Below are 22,572 nucleotides of genomic sequence, written 5' to 3'. Positions count from 1 at the left end.
CCAGGAAGATCAAGATGGTTCAAGTATTCACTCAACCACAGAACCTGCTGGATGACTTTGGGCTGGTTACTGTCTCTCTGCTCTGTCTACCTCAAATGAGTGTTGTTGTGGGGGAAAATGGAAGGGGTCTTTTGCAAACTGCCTTAAACTCATGGAGCAAAGATGTGATTTAAAATAGAGGAAGGAAGGAGGGAGGGAGGGAGGGAGGGAGGAAGGAAATGTTTTCTTATATAGTCCTCACTGTATTTCTCCTTCTGTTCAGGTTTTCATTCATCTATTCCTTAACCATTTTTTTCCTGTTTAAGTTGTCTTCCTCCTTAGTTTAAAGCACTTCAACATGGAGGTCTATTTTTAAATTGTTTAGATTTAGGTATATTTACATTGATGATAATGTTTTAAAATAAATCTTTTAAGAAAGAAATGGAGAAAGATGGGTGCAAAATATAGTCTCGGTGAATTCCACAGGGTGTGTGTCTATGTGTGTGTGCATGTATTTCACAGATATGTGATACACAAGAGGCCTGAATTAATGGATAGTTAAGTTCAGGTATATACTCTGATCCTTCTATAGTGCAGAATCTCCCCAAATATATAGTGTTGAACTCACCTGATAGAGAAAACTGTATTACTGTGAAAACATATGTACCATATTATAAAACGATTGTTCCTATTTTTCTCCATTCTTGTGAATCCCCTGAGGCTGCACCATTATTTAATTAATTAATTAATCATTCATTACTATCATTGCTGAAAACTGATTGCATGGTTTCCCAATATTTTAAGATTAAAACTGATAAACAAAGAAACTGCACTCAACAACAATTATTCCAAATTGTCCTCCAAGCCCGGGAAAAAAATCCCCCAAATCAGATCTCTTCTATTTGACATCAAGGGCTTTCTCATGTAGGGGTGTCCGCAGGGGGGATAAAAAAAGTAGTTATGGCTGTCATCTTGACTTTCTTTTTTAACCTTCCTGCTACTCATGTACACTCCTGTTCTAATGACATGACAACTATCCCCTTTTTAAGCCAACCAAAAGTTGTCCTTGGATGCATAGCATTTCATCTTTCCTCTTCATCTGGTCTGGTTTCATCTTAACTTGCTAGAAAGTGGGAATCATGGACGTGAGGGCTGAGGGACCCTGCAAAAAATCATAAAGAAGTTGCACATGGTGGACCTGTGGCCTGGACCATGGGACATGTGCCTCTAAAGCTCATGGATTCATACAAAGTTCCCATAAACAAGGTGCAGATAAAACTTGGAATTGCAGGAAGAAGAAATCTAGCAAAGGACATGGAATTATGATTAGCGTCGCTAATATTTTTATATTCACCTTCTTTGCAAAAGCCAATATACAGCAACCACAAACGGCAATAATCCCAAAGAAAAGCACGAAGCCAATGGAACGGCTTTTAAAAACCCACCCTTGATTTCAAAACAGCTAATGTTTCAATAGCCTCCCATCAGTGCAATGTCATTTAAGAGGGAGGCTGTTAAGATCAGCCTCTAATGCATCCAGTGTTAGTACAAATAATTGGCAAATGTATAATGGCTATTTCGTTTTTCCCCCTGAATCAGAAAATTAACTGGAGAAGTGCCAAAGTGGAAGGAATACACGGTTGGTATATCTGCTTCAGTTTTCAAAAATTTGGCTTCCTCTGGCTATGTTGGTTTACAATTGCAGGATCCCTCAGCTGCAGGGGACATGCTAGACTAGCTGGGAATGATGGGGGCTGCACCTCCAGGGGATCTTAATCTCCACTTGATCTACAGTGGCTTTCATACGAAGAGAGGAACTAATCTATGCAACTCTGAGATAGAAGGTTTGGCAGTTTGGGGGAGCAAAATCTCTCCCCCGGCCATGAAATGGGGGGTGCCAGTCAATTGTGTGAAATCTCTGAATGATCTTGTAGCTGCAGAATGTCCACCTCACAGCAGGAGGTGACCCAAAGCATTTTCACCTGCTAAAGAGTTCCATAATCTGAGGTCCCCCAAAACTTCTATATTATAGCCTATCTCAATCAAGTGTAGTTCTGGTCTTCCGTGGAGTTGATTTTCTGGTCTGGTCTACCTAATGGGGCTGAAAGTGTCTACTTCCATAAAAAAGAGACATTCGGTACCTCGGAAAGTTTTATGTCGGAAACACAGTAATGTCTGTAGCACCTGGAATTCATCCCTGAACTTCTCTGCATCTTGGAAAGCAAGAGGGGAGTCTCTTATGGGATGAGTTTTAATTCCTCTCTGATTTTAATAATTGGCGCAAAGTTTATAAGCGGATGGAGGTGGTTCTAATCTATGTTAACATTTAGGGGGAGGAAATGAGGGCTCCACTGGTATTTTTGGATTAATTAATGCATATAAATGTAAGCCAAAGGGCCTCAAAGATTAGCAACACATTTCCAGTAGCGGACAGCCAGATAACTCCTGAGGAATTCAGAACCCCGAATTCAGGGGTTCAGAGCTATCCTATATGTCACTACTCTTCATCCTCATCAGGGATGGTCATTTAGATGCAGTCTCCTTTTCGGTCTTTAGTTTCCATTTTGTTACCAATGCAGAGTCAATACAACTGTACATTTGTCTATGTGGTATCAGGCAGGTAGAACTTTGAAAAAATATATATAAGTAGAACCTTCATTTGCTGCCCCCGCCTCCTCCCAAACCCAAGGAGGAATTCTGTACACTCACATGGCCATGTAATGCATGTAAGGAGGGTGTATTTCCATGATTCTAGATTTTAGGTCCCATTCCTTGCATTATATTCCCTATAAGAACAAATGCCTATGACAGTCATGATGTTATGCAAGAAAGCAATATCGGAACTGGCTGCAGTTATAATTTGCTTCTGTTATGATGCTCTATAGCAAAACAGCAGTGGCTACAATTATTCCTGCTACAGTGAAGATCCTGTTAGGATCTTTTATGGATGGATCAAAAGGGCTTTCTCACTGCCTAAATAGTGAACAAGGTGAACTAAGTAAAGGAGGGGAGTCCATGTTTTAGAAACACCAAACATGACTCAATCAAGTTTAGCCCTAAGTGTCCCAGTGATGCACCAGGTCAAACTTGTTCCACCCCAGTCAGCTGGGTTGCGGGAAACTCTAAACATCGTTAATTGACCCATTTTTCCTAGTAGTCCTCCACAACAAGAGGCTGGAGAGAAAAAGTGGCAGAAAAGCAGGTCTGCCCATTACAGAACTGAGTGCCAAGGGCTGCTAGACAGAACAAACTAATGGTCTGTGGGAATGTCCCTGAGAGACAGGAGGAGGAGGAGCAGCAGTGGTCTAGGCAATGGTCAGATAACAGGCAGCTTAGCCTGCAGAAGTAATGGGGTGTGTGGCAAACATCTCAGGAGGGACCGTCCCTAGTTTCTTGGACTGTAAAGGCAAGGGGGGAGAGATGTACTTTCAGACTTGCAAGATTCTGTTAAGGTAACCTTACAATAAAGATAGAGCTAGTACTCATGGTTGATGCTTCTTGTCTGCACTACCTTGAAGGGCTGACACAAACCTCTCAAACACTGATTGGCTATGGTGGCCAAGCCATGTCTACTGTTCCCAGCCTGGCCAGGGAAGATGCTAGTGAGATCATGAAGACATACCAGTACATTCCTGGGACAAATTCTCAGGGGATACCAGGCACTTCCTGGAGAAAGTAACTATCTTTATATCCTTAATGGATATAATTTGATGCAATTCATGTGATTGTGCTGCCAGAATAAGTGAGCAAATTTTACTGGGCCAGTAAGTGTCCGAGTTATATATGTTGTCCTTTATGGTCTATGACCATATAGGGAGCAATCAATCAATCAATCAATCAATCAATCAATCAATCAGTCACATAAATACACCTTTAAGTAAACTGTGGAAACAGGGTCACTATATCTCTAGGCTAAAAAAGGAGCAATTTTTGGAAGTCAATGGCCATATTAAGTCTTGCTTAGAGTGGTGAGACTCATGATAAAATGGATGCAGCTAGGAAACAATGGGTAGGATCAGAGCAAAGATGTGTTCCTGCTTTTGCAAAATTTCCCTATGTATACAAACACTCATGCATAGATGAAGACATTTATATCTCTTCTTTTACTCTGAATACTTCTAGTTTCCCCTCATCTTTTGAATGGAGCATGAACTAATTTAGTTCGCTTGGGGAAAAACAACAACTTTCTCAATCTTTATCTCACGTCACTTATGGAGGTCCACCTCCCACCATGATGTTCTTTTTCTTTTCTTTTGCACTTCGTTGTTTTCACTTACTCCTAATAAAAATCTTCAGCTGCTGCTTCTGTTTGGATCTAGCTCTATTGTTAAGCTGTTCAATATACTAGTAAAGTGGTTGCTCATCATCTGAATGTTCCTAATTATAAATTGCCTCCCTCTACCAGTTGCTGATATCAGTATTCAGTAGAGGTTCTCTTTATTTTTTTTTTTCTTGCCAGAGGCAAAGGAATGAATTATCTGGGTGTGAAATGCAGGGCATATGGATGCCTAAGCCTTACTGCAATTTGGATTCCATGCTTACATGAGGATGCATGCTTTCTTCAGAAGTTGTTTTCACTGATGCTGACACATGAAATGTCCCTTGGCAATCCATTCATCAATGGCAACATGTCACAATGGCAACATGTGACACAGGAACTTTAGATTATTCCTGCTACAATAAAGAGGCAGGGCAGAGAAAAGAGAAGAATCAAGAATGAGTGAGAACATCAGAGTAGAGTAAAATCCCAACTATTTGGGAATGATGTTCAGCATGAAGTCCTTTGCATCTGTCTAGCAATGCTATTGCAAAATAGGACTCAAGTCACAGAAATGCCTTTTTCTGTCTCTGATACAGTATTCTACCAGTAAATACAGCACAGAGGCTGGTATGAACTTTCAACCTGGAGGACCTTATTTGCTTTCATTCCCCATGCTTTTACTACCTTCCTTTAATAATCTTCCAATTGTTTTTGTTAAGATGCTGTTCATAGCCCACTATCATTGTTCCCTGTAATACTCAGCAGAGGTAGTTGAGGGCCAAAAAGATGGGCAATGTTCTTCCTTTAATCGTGATCATCTATAGATGGAGTGGAGTTCCAAGAACCTGTTAAACCAGGATTTTGCAGGGCAGAAAACATTTGGGTTTTGGTTAGTGTCCTTGGGCCTGTACTCTAGAAAGCGGGCAGGACTGGGTCTAGGAAATGGGTTGGGCCAGAGAAAGCTAAATTTGATTTAATTTAATGTACAAATAAATTAAGTAAATAGTTTAGTAAATAACTATAATTTAGTAAATAACCTAAATAGTTTGAAAATGAATGCTCTTTATGAATTTAATATTTTCCCCTTTCTTTCCCCTTCAAAGTTGGACAGCCCCATCAAAATAGGAAAAATGAGCAGAAAATCCCAGCCCAATCCATGCACTGGTGTGATGGGGTCCCTCTTTGGGCATCCTATTCCCACCTCTGTCTTCTCCAAAATGCTAAAAGTAGCCCATCCATCCAAAGCTGATCATTCTGTGTGCCATGAAGTACCATGTTACCAGGAAAATGCAATCCACACTTACAGCAGCAAATTCTCATGTCAAACGCAGAATATTATTTTAAACAATATAATCTCGTTTTAGGATTGACTCTCTTTTTTAATAAAATAAACAAAAATGTGTATTGCATGAGTTGTTTTGGAAATCTAAGGGCAAGCAGCAGATAACATATATGGCTACAGAAGGTTGTGGAGAATAACAGGGCTAAAATCCTGTGGGACTTCCAGATTCAAATGGACAGGCAGGTACTGGCCAATCAACCAGACACTGTGGTAGTAGACAAGGACCAGAAGACAGCGGGGGTGATAGATGTAGCAGTGCCAAGTGACAGCAACATCAGGAAGAAGGAGCATGAGAAGCTGGAGAAGCTGGAGAAGTACCAGGGCCTGAAGGAGGAAATAGAGGGGATGTGGAAAGTCAAGGCCAAAGTGGTCCCAGTGGTGGTAGGAGCACTCGGGGCCATGACTCCTAAGCTGGGAGATGGGAATGGCTCCAACAGATCCCAGGAAGAACATCCGAGCTCTCTGTCCAGAAGAGTGCAGGGCTAGGAACAGCTCAGATCCTGAGCAGAACCTCCAACTCCCAGGCCTCTGGTAGAGGCCCCAAGATTGAGGAAGACACAGACCACCCATAGGGGTAAGAGGGGATGTGTGTGTGTGTGTATTCATCCTAGCGTTTTCCCCACATGTGGAGGGTCTGCTTTTTTGGGAGGGGGGATCAACTGTCATGGCTAGCAATATCACAGGCCTTAATTTCCTTTCTTGTCTCTTGCTTGGATAGTTCCAGTTTTCAGATACACACCATGGACCACATGAGCTCTCTTCTTCCAGATTAGTCACTTGCTGGGAGGTAGGCGACAATGTTTTTCAAAATCACACTCAGAGTAGAGCTGCATAAGGCGAGAGATGCACCCGTGTCCAGGTTTTCAAAGCTTACAAGTATTTGAAAGTGGTTTCACAGGAGCTTGAAATGCCGGTTCGCGTTGTGACGCACAGCTTCTCTGCAAGACTATCCTTCTTTTTTTGTTTTCCTTATCAATGCAGAGTAATAAAACTGAGCTATATCAAAGGAAAGGGAAAGAAACCTCATTCCTTAGCAAAATCTCATAAATCAAAGCACGGTCCAGCTCGGTAATAGTGTGCAAAGATGCATCTGATGGAGAGGGGAATGGGGAGTGAAGCTGGGGAAGAATTCACAGCTGGGAAAATATTTGGAAAAATGCCCGGCTGAAAACACACTATTGTTATCTTGTGCACATAGGCAGGGAAAAGCACCAAACGAAGCCAAACACATCCAGCAAGGGGTAAAAGCCGTCGAGATGTTAGTTAAACCTGTATAAATCAAAGCTGTTTCATTGAACCTGCATCAGGATGTTTGGATGTCATGTTTTTATTCACAGCATAGCCACCCGAGAATGCGGGTACGTGTTGGGGAGAGGCGGCATCTCTGGCCACCTCTTTGTGGAATGGAATTTGGCAAGAATAAATGCAAACAGGCTGCCCAAGTGCCAAAATACTCTAAAAGCTCCTTAAGTATTCCCTTTCTTAAAGCCACCTGTCCCTTCCAACCCATTTAATCTGTCACAGATGGCAGAGACCAACCTGCTAACCTTTTGGCTTTGAGACAAAATATTTCACTTTGTAAACCCACGCCTAGGTATTTCCTTAATTCTTCCTAAACAAACCTTTCATCCCTTATTTTCCACTCAAACTTAATGAGTTAACAGGACTCTGAAATTCCTTCATATTGACCTCGGAGGTCTTTTTGGCTGCACTCCACCTGCTCCTTTAGAAGTGAGAAGGCAAGACCTTAAAAAATGCAAAGTGATCTCTCTTTATTTTTCTGCATGGATTTCCCTTTCCTCCTGTGCAGGGAAGCTAAATTAACACCAGCTTTGAAGTACTTTTTTTAGAAGCAAGGGAGAAGTGGTGCTTTTAAACTGTTTGCTATGGAGGTTTTGTTCACTCAGCCCCACAAGTCGATTTCTCTCCCACCAGTTATGAAATCGGTTTATTTGAGCGTTTCTTCCTTTCTTATATCTGCTATGGAAAGTCCTTTTACATCAGAGAAGGCAAAATGACAACCCAGGAGGGTGAGCAGTTTTTTTTAGTCCAGCCATGGTGAAATGTTTATCCACAATTGACAGTTTTGGTCATAAGCGTAATATGTTTTAAATGTAAGAAAATATAGAAGAAATTATATATTTTCATTTTGTGAGTCATGAAATATATGTGGTGAAATAGACAGTGTAAGAGTTTGGGTATGTGTATTGACTATATGCCATCCAGTTTGTGTTGGCTCTTAGTGACCACCTATATTTTCTCTGTCCTTAACCTGGTCCTTCAGCTCTTCCAATGGTGGCCCCATCACCACTGTAACTGAGTCCATTCATCTTGCTGCTGGTCATCCTCTTCTTCTATTTCCTTCCACCTTTCCCAGCATTAGAGCCTTCTCCAGAGAGCTGGGTCTCTGCATCATGTGTCTGAAGTAAGATAATTTCAGCCTAGTCATTTGTGTCTCAAGCACCAAATCTGGCTTGATTTGTGCAATAATCCATATTGATTGTGTGCTATCAGGTTGATGTCAACTCTTAGCAACCCCATAGATATTTCCAGGAGTGTGTGTGTGTCTGTGTATCTATCTCTTGCTGTTAATTACAACTGGTCTATATTGTTGTCAAGAAAACTACATGGATGTGTCTTTGAAGCCACCAGAAGTTGAGCTGTACTTGAAGAAGACTATACCTTACCTGCGAAGTGGAGTGCAATCAAACAAACCAGTAAAATCATACAAAACTAAAACATTAAAACTGCATAAAATGTCAAAAAATTAGACTAGGTCTAATATAGATTATTGGATTATGTATGAGATGCTATTTGAATTACCAAATGTCTCACCCTACTGACAAGAACTGATTGGCCTTACTCTTTAGTAATTTGTCCACAGAACACTCCATGAATGTTTGCATAGGTATTTGAATAGATTTTTTTTAAAAAAATTATGCATTTTTCCAAGGAATGTTGCATACAGAAACACACTTCTGCACATATATTTCGGTAATCTATGAATCCAGAGGTGTATTTTCCCCCTATGCTAAACGTTATTGTGTATTTTTGATTTGCAGAGCGTGTCGTAAATTTTAGGAAGGGTGCCTGTGTGTTCCAGCTTCTCCTATATATTCGGTAGGTCTGAAGTTGGTATATTTTATTGTATTCAAGGGGGGAGAGAATGGACTGATTTCTTTTTATCCATCCCTTATTATGGATGATGTAATTTTACTCAGAGCCTAATACCCCAAAATGATAATGAAAGATATTCATTGGGGAATGCGTCTTCACAGGAATTACTAATAGCAATGGTATAAGATCATGTTTAAAGTTAGATCCAAGGTAATGAAGGAGATTTATAAGGTCTGCAGAAATGACAACCGCACATATATAGTCTAACTGGGAGTCAGTGAAATAAGTCAACTCCCCCTCAATTTGGCAGAAATCCAAGAGGATTGCCAATTCAACCACGCTTGTTATATATGAACAAAGTCGATCGAAGGAATGCAAAACATTTGGATGTGGGCTGTGAAAGTTGTGGTTTCCAGCACATTCTGACATTTGGTGAGACATGATGTCTCTCCCAGAGCAGGAACTGTCAATTAATTTTTGAATGGGCATTAACATCTTGTCCTACCTGGCGGGTAATGATGGGCAAAGGAAGCTAAGTGGCAGAAATGGAGTGAGGTGGGGAGAGGGAAGAAGAAACAAAGAAAGAAGAAGGCTGGATTTCATTAGCTTTCCATTTTCTTTAAGAGATCCCCAAGCAGATTTGATTTCAGTTTTGCCCTTCAGCTCTTATGTCAACCTCTGGGTTCTGTTTTCACTGGAGGATAGGTTTCATTACATTAATAAAGCTGCACAAATGGTTTCAATTAGAGAGAACCACAAAGAGCTTGTCAGAAGTGATCAAGCTGGAGCTTTCAATGCTTTCACCCTGGAAAAATCTTGGGTTCCTGCACTCCTCACCTTGGATGATTCAATTCGAGGTGCTCACCTGCTTGGCAGATCAGGACACTCCCCCATCCCCCCGTTTTCCCACATGCTTCAAATAACCCAAGCCAAGTTAGGGGAGACCATACTAAATCAAGCTTTCAACTTTTCGGTCTTCAACCTGGCATTCTTGGTCTGATATTCATCACAAGAGTAAGGGGCTCGACCTTGAAACGGCCTCATGCAGTATGTCACGGAGAAGACTGCTCCTCCACTGACCAAGCAAAGGAAGAATCCCAAACATCTAATATTTAATCCAGGTCTGGCCAATCCAGAATTCTACACTGTTGACAAATGGTAGGAATTGATAATGAACCTCAGGTGAAATAGAACTTTTCTAGTAAAGTTCTGAAAGGTGTTGACTCTAATATGAGCTAAAGCAAATACCTACACATTGGAAATATGTCGAAGCATAAGGTGATAGTTATGACATGCCAAACTGCCCACCAGAGAAGGCAATATATTATCCGCCCCAAACCCTTTATAAAATATTTATTTATTTATTTATTTATTTATTTATATATATATATATATATATATATATATATATATATATATATTTCAAATGTAGCCAACTGCCCATCTCACGAGGAAGTGATTCTGGGCGGTTTACAATATAAGCAACAAATAAATATTAATTCAAATACAATAAAAATAGTATAAAAATACAGGAAAAATACAAGAAAAACCGAACACATGCATACTGCCAATAATAATATCTTCCAAGGTGCTGCTGGTAGAAAAGATATTAACGTACAGGAGCATCTTCAAGGTGCTAGCCGCCCCCAGGGTTGGTTGCCCCTTTTTTCATCCCATGGAAGTTGGCAGAGCCAGGTCTTGACTGCTTTCTGGAGGGTCAAGAGAGTAGGGGCCTGGCTCACTCATCGTTTATTCACTGAGCCGGCCCTATCATTAGACAGACTGGGGTGGTCCTCAGATGCTAGGTGTTGCCCCAAGGGTCATGTGAAACAGAGACATTATGCCCCTTGCTTCATTGTTCACCATTTAAATTAGCTTTGATGCTGCCTCATGGCTGGAGTTGAACAGAGATTCAGCTTCTAATTCAGGCCCCTCCATTCCTGTCTGTTGAGCTGGAAAGGCGCCGTCTTGTTCTTCGCGTCAGGCAACAAAACAGCTCTTAGTATTTGGTAGCTACGCATGTGTGTTTCATGCAGTATTTCTCAACCTTGTCAACTTTAAAATGTGTGGACTTCAACTCCCAGAATTGCCCAGCCAGCACTGAAGTCCACACATCTTAAAGTTGACAAGGTTGAGAAACACTGGTTCACTGTCTACATCTCTCTCTGTATTTATCAGTGCAATGCAGGTATTTATGGGCTGAAAAAATATTTTCTCACAAGAATGTGGGGCTTAATAACTAAGCCAATAAGTTAACCATGTTTATTCCAAAGGTGCTTCATTTTGTGGGACATTGAGGTCAAGCAACACCACAGATTGGTACATGACTTCTAATCAATGCAGATCCTGCATTGCTTCTCTTCCTCTGTGCATGCTCAGTGCATGTGCAGAAGCTGCTGTTGGCGATGCTGATCGGTCAGTCGAAGGCACTGAGACCCACCTTGACATTTCATCAAGAGGGAGTGATATTGAACTATGAAGGAACCACATCTTTGACCAGCACACCAATCTGGCTTGGTTAAGTTTGTCTCTTTCTGTTTTTCCCTTCCTGAATTGCTCACATTTTCTTTACTCCTCTAATCCAAATGGATTTTGGCTGACATTTAACTATGCCACAATCTACTCTTCTCCACAATGATCTTTAAGCGACATAACTTTTCCTTGCAACCTTCTGGAGGGCATGGAGTGGTGGTGAAGGGCTATAAACTTGCCCATTAAAGGCAACACAGAACAGATTTCTGCCGTGGCTTATCTTTCCCACTGTTTGAGTCCATCACAGCTGATCAGGGTCTGCAAATATATTGGGCTATTTAATAAGGCTTTGCACTTTCTGGTGCCAGCGGTCCCTTCTTTCTTCAAAATTCAACCCACAGCAGCCACGGTCATCAACCGATGGGCTACTTTGCTATACAAGATGGGGCAAAATACCTCCATGGTTATCTTCAGCAAAGCGCCTCATCCAGACCGATTACCTGAGTTGGTTACTATTTATTGTACATTTCTGAACTGTTTCTGTACTGTCGAGCCTGGGGTCCCTTTCTGCAGATGCTAAGGGTGGAATAGGTGACTATTTGAAGGAGCTTCATTGTAGGGGTTGAATCAGGGGCATTTGTGGGCGAGGTATACATCAAACAGGCAAGATGGAATAAATAATCAGGCAAGATCGAATAAATAATCAAATACATAAATAAATACTTGGCTGCTATGCATTTTTAATTTTCTACTGTGTATTTTATGTATTTTATCTATGGTATTTTATTGTAAGCTGCCTAGAATCCTGTGGTAGGGGAGCTATATAAATCAAATAAATAAATAAATAAATAAATAAACAAACCAAACAATAGAAAGAAAATAAAAGATGGTGGTTGCAGCTATACCCTGCAACTTTTGTACATGTGTCAACATTTTATACATATACAAAGGTGTGAGTTTTCTGTCTCTCTCAGGCATGACTGCCATCTTGCCTGTTTTGACCTTTCCTGTGGATACCACTGGATTAAATAGGTTTATGACATAAAAGTAGGATGGTGACTTTGAGCTAGTCCAACCTATCTCATAGAGGTGTTTACATGAGAAAACCTGAGAGGAAGAAACTCAATGTTTGCCATTCTGAGCTCCCGAATGAAAGGCAGGAGATAAATTGAACAATTCTAACCATAGGCTCCCAAACTTTTACTTGTACATAAACTTGTAAACTTTACTTTGTAGTAAAGTTGACCCTGTTGATAAGGATCTTCCAACATACAACAGCTCAAATCAGTATGTCTTCTTGTTTGAGAAGATCATTGCCTTTCAAAATTTATTTGAAAGGCAAAAGGAATTTCTGAGAAATTATCCTGGGAGGATTGTGATATTCTTGCAGTAATTTTGTGACAAGGTGGCCTGTGTGGTTTTTCATTATATAATCCTCTCTCCCATGTGATCTGCAGCCCTTCCATTCAACCCCAAGGAAAGACCTGAAGAAGGAACTCCTTCCATGGGGCCTTCACAAGGAGAAAAGCGTAGTCAGCCAGGGAGGCTGTGGTGCTATCTATCTATCTATCTATCTATCTATCTATCTATCTATCTATCTATCTATCTATCTATCAAATCTGTCACCACCCATCTCATTGTAACGACTCTGGGCAGTTACAAAACAGTTCAAATCAATTCAAATTGCAATATACAATCATCTTAATAAATAGAAAACAAATAGATCCAAGAATAGATATAAAACTGGCAGTCACTCAGGGGGCATCATCAAGGCAACAGCCACCCCCGGGATTGGGTAAGATTGTTGTCACCCCACGCAAGCGAGCAGAGCCAGGTCTTTAATCCTTTCTGGAAAGCTGGGAAGGTAGGAACGAAAAGAACATCACCACGATCTTCTGCCAGCTTCAACAGTCAAGTCAATCCTGAAACACCGTCAAGAAAAAAATGTGATGGTGAGTCTCGGGAAGATTAAAAAAAAAAAAAGCTTCTGGAATTGCACAGCAAATTTGGTTCAACATTAGTTAGAACAGGAAACTATATTCTACCATGGAATATTAATGGGTATGGTTTTCTTAAAGGCAGGTCCAAGGTGTCAAGAAGAGGAATTCAAAAGAATTCTCAAGCACCCAAAGAATCAAGCAGAAAAGCCGATGCCTGTTTCATGGGAGGTGAGGAATCACGCCATCTGAGCAGTTGCAAGATCTTGACTCTGCATCTATAAAACGAAAATTAGATCCTGTGTGTTGGGAGACGACTTATCCCTGCTCCAGAGTGAAAACCATGGGTGGGTTGGACCACTTGGAAGCTGGAGTGTGGAGCTGGAAAGCCTGAACATAGTTAGGGAATGAAGGGACTGCAAGCTGTGGCTGTCTCTCAGAGATTTTTCCACATTGTATTTATGCCCCAAAATAAGTTGAGCAGAGTTCAATCATTCTACACAGTATTATAAAAAGAGTTGGGCAGAGCTGATTTTTTTTTTTAAGAAAAGACAACTTCAATTCACTTGAAGATGGTGGGGAAAATGTCCTTTCTAAGAGAAAAGCAAAGTGGATAAAGAAGAAAAATGTAGGCGAGGATCTTTGTAGCTTATAGTTCCTGACTTGTGTCTCAGTAGGAGACCTGCGAGTAGCTTTTTAAGTCGGGAGAAGTAGTTAAAATGCAGACTGCTTGTCCTTGTTCTCTGACTTTGAGAAGTATGGCGTGTTCCCATGGACAAGTTGTCGCCCCTCACTTTGATCCATCGCTTCGTGTTCAGAATGGCTTTTATGCCACCTTCACATATAATGGATAATTTAGCCCATGCCATTAAGGAAAAGATAGGATCTATTATGCTTTCTTTCTTTCTTTTTTGTAATATGCTTCAATTGCTTTTGAAAGCAAGTAGGAATATATTTTTGTCATTCAGATATGCCTCCATCAAATATACACTACATTAAAAAAAAAAACACCCTAAACTGCCCTTATTTTAATTTTTAGAATGCATTTGTTTCAGGGACTCAGTTTAGAAGCATCTAAAACCCTGCATGTATTGCTATAACTTGCTAATCATTTACATTTAATTTTAAATTTGTGTTTTCCCTAATCAGTGTTAAGGTCTAAATTGGATAAGGAAGTATGTGAAGTATAATAATGATGTGAACAATGCAAAAGGCAGGAGTTGCAAAAGGATAAAACTACCCCCCCGCCCCCACAGTCCAAGCTGTGCTTCCCCAACTTTCTAACTTCATCCATTTTCTTAGTTTGTATAATAGCTTGAATCAAAAACCAACCCAAAGGACTGGATTCTCACAACATGCTAAATCACAAAATCCATCCATCCATCCATCCATCCATCCATCCATCCATCCATCCATCCATCCATCCATCTATCCATCCATCTATCCATCCATCCATCCATCCATCCATCCATCCATTTGGATGGGCCTTGTGAAAACCAAACCCATGAAGGTTTTGCATGTTAGAAGTCAGAGTTTCCAATTACATTTGCGTTGGGCTCCATCTTCTTTTGGACAGGCAGACGTGGTCCTCTCCATGACAAGAAGAGATAAACCTTTTCTTCACCAGGTCATGCAACGAATCCATCTTCTGGGTTTGCACAATATTCTGTAACGTAAACTCTCCAAACAGTCTTAAGCCATACGTGAATATACACCCACGCCCCAAAATAAGCTTTGAGTGTAGCATGTTTTATAAATGCAGCTATCAGGTTTATAACTGACTTAAGCACATTGTACGAACCCACCCCTGGTTTTACTAAGGAGAATACAAGTTTCTTTAACAACCCACCACCCCAACAATGGGATGTGGAGACAAGTTCTTGTACTGGGCTCTTTTCAAGGCTGTTGTTTGGGGAAAAAGACGATGCCTTACCTTGACAATGATGCATAGGCAATGATGTCGTTCCCACCCTCTGTAATGGTATATGGGAATGACCTTGGGAGACGGGAGCGGGGGAAGAGATGCTGCCTAGGGAACAATCAGATAAGAGACAGTACAAATCTCCTGCCGTCTCTTTTGCCGCCTGAGAAGTTGGGGAGCTTCCTTTCTGAGTCTCTTTCTCTACCCATTATGCAGCTGCAGGCCATGCCCTCTCTTATCTGATCATTCTCTAGGCAGCATCTCTTCCCCCTGTCTCCCAAGGTCATTCCCACATGTCATTATACCCTAGGAGAATACTCAAAGCTGCAGCAGCATGCTTGAGATGAATTAGGAATCTCTCTACTAACATGACATTTGCTACACATAAACTTTACAAGTTTCTCTACTTAAAAACAATTTGTGGCTTTTTTACAATGCTCTACCTAATTCATGGAAGTCACCCATTCAGTCAAAGGTTTTAATCGAGTATTTTAGCCAAGTAATCAGTCCTAAAATGTATTTTGGAATCAGAAGGGCCTTTCCCCACCATTCAGCACATGCACTGTAGGTGCTCTGATTGTAATTGGGGTGACAAGCAAAATTTATCACTGTACCTCTGAACTTTTGAATGTGCATTTTTTCAGGGATAGTTGAAGATGCTGCCAGAATACAAACATCCATATAGTGAGTATCTGTACCATAAAAGAAATTAATAACTTCACTGGTACGATCCTGTACATTCTTCCCTGGGATAAGTCATGTTGAAGTCAATGAGACTTAATTCTGGGTGGACACACATTTGAAAGCCTTTCAATGCTCCCATCATTCAGGCTGTCTGTAGAATTTTGGATATGACAATAAAGTGTATGATTAAAGGATGGAATGACCAGGGTCTTTTTCAGTTAAGTGGCAAAAACAAAGCTCCAAAACAGTATTTGGATCAGGAGAGTTTGCAAGGCCTACTGTATAGCGGGCAACATTATTACAAGAATATCTAACGTGGTTCCTTTAATTTTTAACGCTAACTGTATCTGCATTTTTGGCAGAGGTTTACCTGGGTAAGGATGAAGTCCAGATTTTAGCTGTTGATCTGAGGAAGTCTATAGTGGGAGGTGTTGGGTGAGAGATTTATATACCTCTGGAAAAGATTTATTTTGATGAATTGGTCTGTATTAATATGAGAAATCTCATAAATATCTCTCCTCAGGAATGAGCTTCAGTTTTCAACGTTTCGAAGGACAGCTTTGGCAAAAAGTCAGGGTATGCATTAAAACACACACTTTTGGAAGAACCCAATAAATAAAAGCTCTGAAATATGGCTTCTTTATGAGAAAGACATTCTAAATCATGTTGATAAAACATCTAAATTAGGCCCTCAAAGTGATGGCAAAGGAGGGGCTCATATAACTATTTATAGATATTTTGGATATATAAAGATATATGTAAGTTCCCTCCTTCAGCCACTCTATTTTAAAATATAATCTCTATATTCATCACACATCATTAGATAAGTTTGGCACAGGCTGGTACCTTAATAAATGCCAAGTAGTGTATTTTGTAGTAGGTAAGTTTCGGGTAGACCTGGGCTCCCCAAAGTGGTTAATATTGACCCCCAAGGGCTGACGGCACTATCCAAGATGTTGTTGTTATTATTATTCATAGTACTATTGGTTAAAGTCGTATTGATTATATTATTTTCATATAATAAATTTTTGTGTGGGGGGGGTGTTGATGAACAATTTGAAACTTCATGAAAGGTGAAAGACTTCTGGACTGGAGCTGAAGAGTTTGAGGACTTCTGGTATAGACCTTTGTGATGTTACTCCTTCAGAGTTTCCCATGATGGCAGAATTTCATCGGCTACCATGTGCAGGACTACGGAAAGACTAATAGCAACACTCTATTCTGCTTTAATTAAATGTTGGAAAGTATGGGGGACAGAAGTGAACTGGTGATGTCCTTGTTTCTCAAATAAGGTGTCGTTTTCCCTTTATGACCGCTGCCTCTTGGGACCATGAATAGGTAATATAGGGCTAATCTTTCAAATCACCCTTTGCTTTTTGTTTTATTTCTGGCAATATTTATAGGATTGGTTTTCTGCTTTGACTCAAAAGTTACCATCTCAGATGACGTGTAATCCAATCTTGGAATGCAAACCTCTGAAGAACACTTTCTCCTAACTAATACTACTCATGTAAAAACATGGCTTCTTTGAATATTTCATTGGGAAATATACCCTATATCAGTGTTTCTCAACCTTGGGGACTTTAAGATGGGTGGACTTAAAGTTGAAGTCCACCCATCTTAAAGTCCCCAAGGTTGAGAAACACTGCCCTATACATTTGCAGGTGAGAGAGCATGCTGTGGTGTAACCCCAGCTTTACTATTCCCTCCTAAATTCACCACCACGCATGCCAATTCTATATTCTTTTCAGTCCCAGGGTGAAATATTTTGATTTGCCCTGTTATTTTAAATTAACTCTGTTGTTTGCTGGATTCAAGTACGTTCTCTGTTTTATTGCATTGATTTTGTTGTATCTATGGTAATGTACCATTTCCACCTCTCAGTAGTTCAATTGCAATGTTAAAATAGGCATACAATAACAATATTACATTGAAAAAAAGATGCATTGATTTAATTATTATGGTTGTGAGCGTCTGTCTCTTTCGCCTTTAAAAATGGATGAAGGCCACCCACTGGGGTTTCTCGTGGATGTCCTGCAGATTGGAAATTTTAACACAAACAAATGAACATCTATGATGCTGCGTCTCATCTTCATCTTAAATTGACTGATAAGGGAAAAGGCAGCGACTCTGATATACACACATACATCAGAGAAGAAGAGAAGGAGGGAGAGAAAGAGAACTCCAAAGTAATTCCAGATCTTCCCGCAACACCACTTGGAAAATACTGTGCTAGACCTTTGCGGGAGATGTTGCAAGAGAATAAAGCACTTTAAGTGTAAACAGTGGCGTTAAGGCACTTTTAAGTCATTGGAGGTACTTTAAGCGCTCCAGGGTGTTCATACCACCTTGTAGCTCAAAGAGATGTAATTTTTTCCCCCTTTACTTTAAAGAACACTTTCGCAGGGAGGAGAATGATGGTGATTGTTCAGTCATCACTGCTGAAAAAGTGTGTATTAAAGATCTCTGTGATTTCCAGCACATTTATCTGGATTCTTTCCAAGGCTTCCAGCTGAGGATGCATCTCAAATTGCCATTGAGAAACCTTTTGCTTAAAAAAAAAAACCCTCCTTGCTTTCTCCCTCCCCTTCTCCTGCTTGGCTGGGAGCTGTCGCTCTTCCTTTTCTTTCAAGAATGGCAGGGCCTCGAATTTCCTAAGAAAGGAGTTTCACTATCTTTTCAGTGTGAGTTACTCCTTCTGTTTAACTTTTCCTGGAGGCCTATATTTGTACACTCAAGATAGTTTTCCCTCTGGGACATGTTTTATAATACAGAGGAGACAGGGACGGTATTCGCATAGATGGAAACACTCATGGAACAGTCTTTGTTGTGTTGAAAAATAAAGCAGACAAGTGAACTCAAGATGTTAATGTCACATCAGATCTGAAATCAGTGGTGTGTTGGTTTGCAAGATCTTCTGTCTTGCTCCTCTTTGGTCAGTTGTGTTTCATGCTCTTCTCCCTTCTAAAGTTCCCATGCTATGGACTAATTCTCTGTTGGCTGACAAGGAGAGCAGGACCTTTTCTTAAAACCTTCATAGAGATATTCTAGGACCATTAAGCACAGTTCATTCATGTGTGATGTGAGCTCAAAACTACAATGTAATAATGTTTTCTTTCCCAAATACCTTCTAGATTTCATAGGTTTTTATAGAGACTCCACAATTCCTTGTTATTCCTTGGCGGTTCAGCAGTATAGATTCCTCTATGTGTTTGGCAGTGAGTTCCCATTCTGCCGGATGGAAATGAACACACCTACTGTTGTTTTGTCTGCTTTTCAATTCTTTTAAAAAATCCCAAGTTGATTTAAAAGTTTGGAAGGATCCCTCAAGTTTGGCAGGACACCAGTCCTTTTACATCAGCCTCAAGAACCCGCCTGTCTTTCAATAGTCCAACAAACCATTTTATATCCAGAAGTCCCAGCCAGACCACTATTTAGAAATTTGTCCTCAATATGCCAATGTATATATTTAACTTTTTATTTCTTTCCTTAACATTTTCTATTGTTAAGTAAACTGATTTAAATGTTAAATAACATTTTGATTGTATAATATCTTATGAATATATATATATAAAACCTAGTTTTAATTAGCATAAGAGGGTAATTGATTTCCCCCCTCCCCCCCAGTCATCTTGAATGTTTTTAGTCTTTTTATGTATAGGATTTATATTTTTAATTGTTTTTGGGTTTTACTCTAACTGTGAGCCGCCCAGAGTCACCCTCCGGGGGAGATGGGCAGCATACAAATGTAATAAATATAAATAAATAAATAAATAAATAAATAAATAAATAAATAAATGGGATGCATTTCTTTTTCCTTGTTTTGCTTTTGAAGACTTATGCTTTCTTTTCTTTTATTTTTTTTTAATACATGTGGGTATATATGTTTGTGTGTATAGGTGTATGTATGCAAATCACTACATTTGTACCATCCCGGTTTGCAGAACTGGGAAAAGTTCTACTTAAAATAAAATCAAACCAATTGAAATTAACATCCCTCAGCATGTGTTCAAAATCTCACAGCAAGCTTCACCGGGTTAATGAAAGTCCTAACAACAAAGCTTGGTTAGTTGGAAACTTGGCTTGTTTCTCCTCCTCCTCCTCCCCCTCCTTCTCTTAGCCAGTTTCTGGAAATCCAGCCTGTTTGGTGAGTTTATGGATCAATGTATTGTGTAGCCCCACAACATAGATTAAATCCCTTCGGTGAGGAGGTTAAGCATATGAATACAGCCAGTAGGCCAAGTGCCTCTCTTCTCAGCATGGAGAAGACTATATTCTGGCCAACAGGCATCCATGGGGGTGGGAAACAAGTGACAAAATGTTTGTGGGGGTATTGCAATGCAACCCTGTGACTTATTTACATCCAAGGTAGTTTCATCGTTTTCATGTTTGTGGTGGATGTCTGTGTTGTGTCTCCCTGCCAATGTCAGAAGACTGAGATGGCAGGCCGAACGCAACACCACAAATAGAACTGGGAGCCCAGGGATTCAAAGGTTGACTTTACCACTCAAAGCCTTCACTCTGGATTCATTTTTCCCAACTCTGGGGCTCTTCACATGTTTTGGAGTGGCTGGTTTTAAAAGGGAAAAAATCTCAGTTTTAAAGCTTTCTTTACACAGAGCGTCATTTCAGTCTGGAACCTCACAACGCACCAAAGTGTGGTTGGCTCCGTTCCTTTATACAAGCCTAGCCAGTGTGGTTAGGTTGAGTAAGTTGTCCCCAGGCCATTTGGTCAGTTGGATAAACTGTGGTTCAAGGCAGGTATGGGACAGTATGCTGTGTGGAACCCAGCTAGTAAAATAATTGCAATCATCTAGTCCAGATAGCAATTGTTTAGAAAACAATCTATATCTTTTCTAGGTAGGATTACAGCTAGCAAATATATTACGCTTCTAGAATTTTGTTAGCATATGTGGCTACCGTGGCTTCCTCACAAACTGGCTGCTCTCAGTGCTGGATTTAGACTTGGTGAGGCCCTAAGTTCCATTGGCCTTAAGCTCCAATATATATATATTGGAGCCCCTTGTTTAAAAGTTACACCCGACAGTCTCACCAAGGTGCCTACCAAAACAAAAAAATTGAAAACATATATATGCCTTTCAATTATTTCAGAGCAAGGTATTTAAAATGAGAAATACAAATTATTTTCAAATAAATGCATTTACTGAGTCCATATTTATCATTTGGCTGGCTTGATCTCTCTCATAGATTAGAATAAAGTATACCCTGGAAAACATTACTTAAATGTAATTTTTAAAATAATTTTAAGATATACACACATTCACGTACACACACCCAGACACACGCAGACACACACACACACAGAGAATGCTGACAGAATAAGTAATCAGGATCATTGTTATTAATATAAGTCATCATGAACTCATTTGCAAAATCAGAAAATGGATATTCTGAAATTTTGTGAGGCCCTGAGGATTTTGAGGCCCTCAGCTGTACCTTGTTCAGTTTATGCCTAATCTGGCATTGGCTGCCCTGTTGGGTTTGGCCAGTCCCACTACAGTCTCCAGAAGGCAAACTGGTGAGGTTGCTCCATGGCTTCCCCTGAGCCTAGGATGCTCCGTACCTCTTCCGGCTTCCCTTTCTTTGGGCAGGTGGTCATCTTTCCAAACAAAGTCCTGGACTGCAGCCATCTCCCATTTTTCCATTCTGAGAATACTTCTGGATCCCTGTGGGGACCAAGAAAGATCATGGTGGAGCCAGGCACCTTGTTTTACAGCTTGCCAGCTCCTCATTTTTAAGAAGTTAGAAGAATCTTAAAACAAAATATCAGGTGGACCTGGGAAGTTGGTGGGGGACATCAAGGGAAGAAGTGCCAGTATAATGTCTCCAGGCTCTGTGCTTCCTGATAATACTTCTATTCCTTTCATGAGAGCTCTTGATTTGAAAAAGAAACTTAGTTAAAGATAATGCAAGAATCCCCTAAATGTCTTTATTTGCCTGGATGCCGTTGAGAGAGAAAAGAGATTTCATGCAAAGCGGTGTGCAGAACAAATGATGAACCCTGGAAAATAATGTTTTGTCTGGACTGGACGTTTTGTTTCCCTACAGACTCAAAAGTTTGGCAAGAGTTTGCTCACATTTATTGGGAGGTCTTTTGATGGTTTTTACAATTGAGTCTGGGATACGTTTCAAGGGAAGCTTGGCAACCTCTCCAGCCCCACAACAGAATTTGGGAGAAAGCCACAAGAATGTCAGTCTGTCTGTTTTTGGTGGTTCCTCTTGGAGCAAATGCACATTTAACTTTGGCAGGGTCCATTCTGGGATTCTTTCAATTTCTTTACCAAGGAAATGTAGCCTCAGCAATAATAAATATGACAAAGTCTGTTTTTTGCCACAGGTTTGAGTTCTTTCCTTCCTGAGGACAATTACAAATTGGAATGGACCAGGACAAGTTCACAAAAGTTCCAACATCTTGGCTTTTCTAGAGAGGTCTTCTCAATGATGGGCTATGAGCGTGCACACAGTGCCTTCAAACAACGTATCAGAGACCTGGAAACCCAACAGGACCAGTCTGCTCTACAAGTACGTTTTTCTGAGCCATCAAGACCCCTTTTGCAAACCAGCAAGATACTTACATCATATAACCATTGCCAAATTCTGAAGAGCACCAACTTTAGCATGCTTCAACACTCTCCCCACAGAGGTTTTGGACAGCCCATATAAAAACATGCTCTATGAGCTAAGACTCTCTGCAGACAAGGGGCTATTGAAACTACAGCTCAGGTCCTGTTATGCTGACCCCTTTTTTAGGATCCATAGGACCCCCCCCCCCACTTTTCAAATTTATATGGCTGCCCATCTCACAGAAAGTGACTCTGGGTGGCATACAATAAAACTG

Source organism: Python bivittatus, unplaced genomic scaffold (genome assembly GCF_059951505.1).
Source record: "Python bivittatus isolate LINGU-HERP-01145 unplaced genomic scaffold, Pbiv_v1 ctg000210_np1212, whole genome shotgun sequence".
NCBI lineage: Eukaryota > Metazoa > Chordata > Lepidosauria > Squamata > Pythonidae > Python > Python bivittatus.
The sequence above is the reverse complement of the archived record's forward strand: the minus strand, read 5'-3'. Positions refer to the sequence as shown.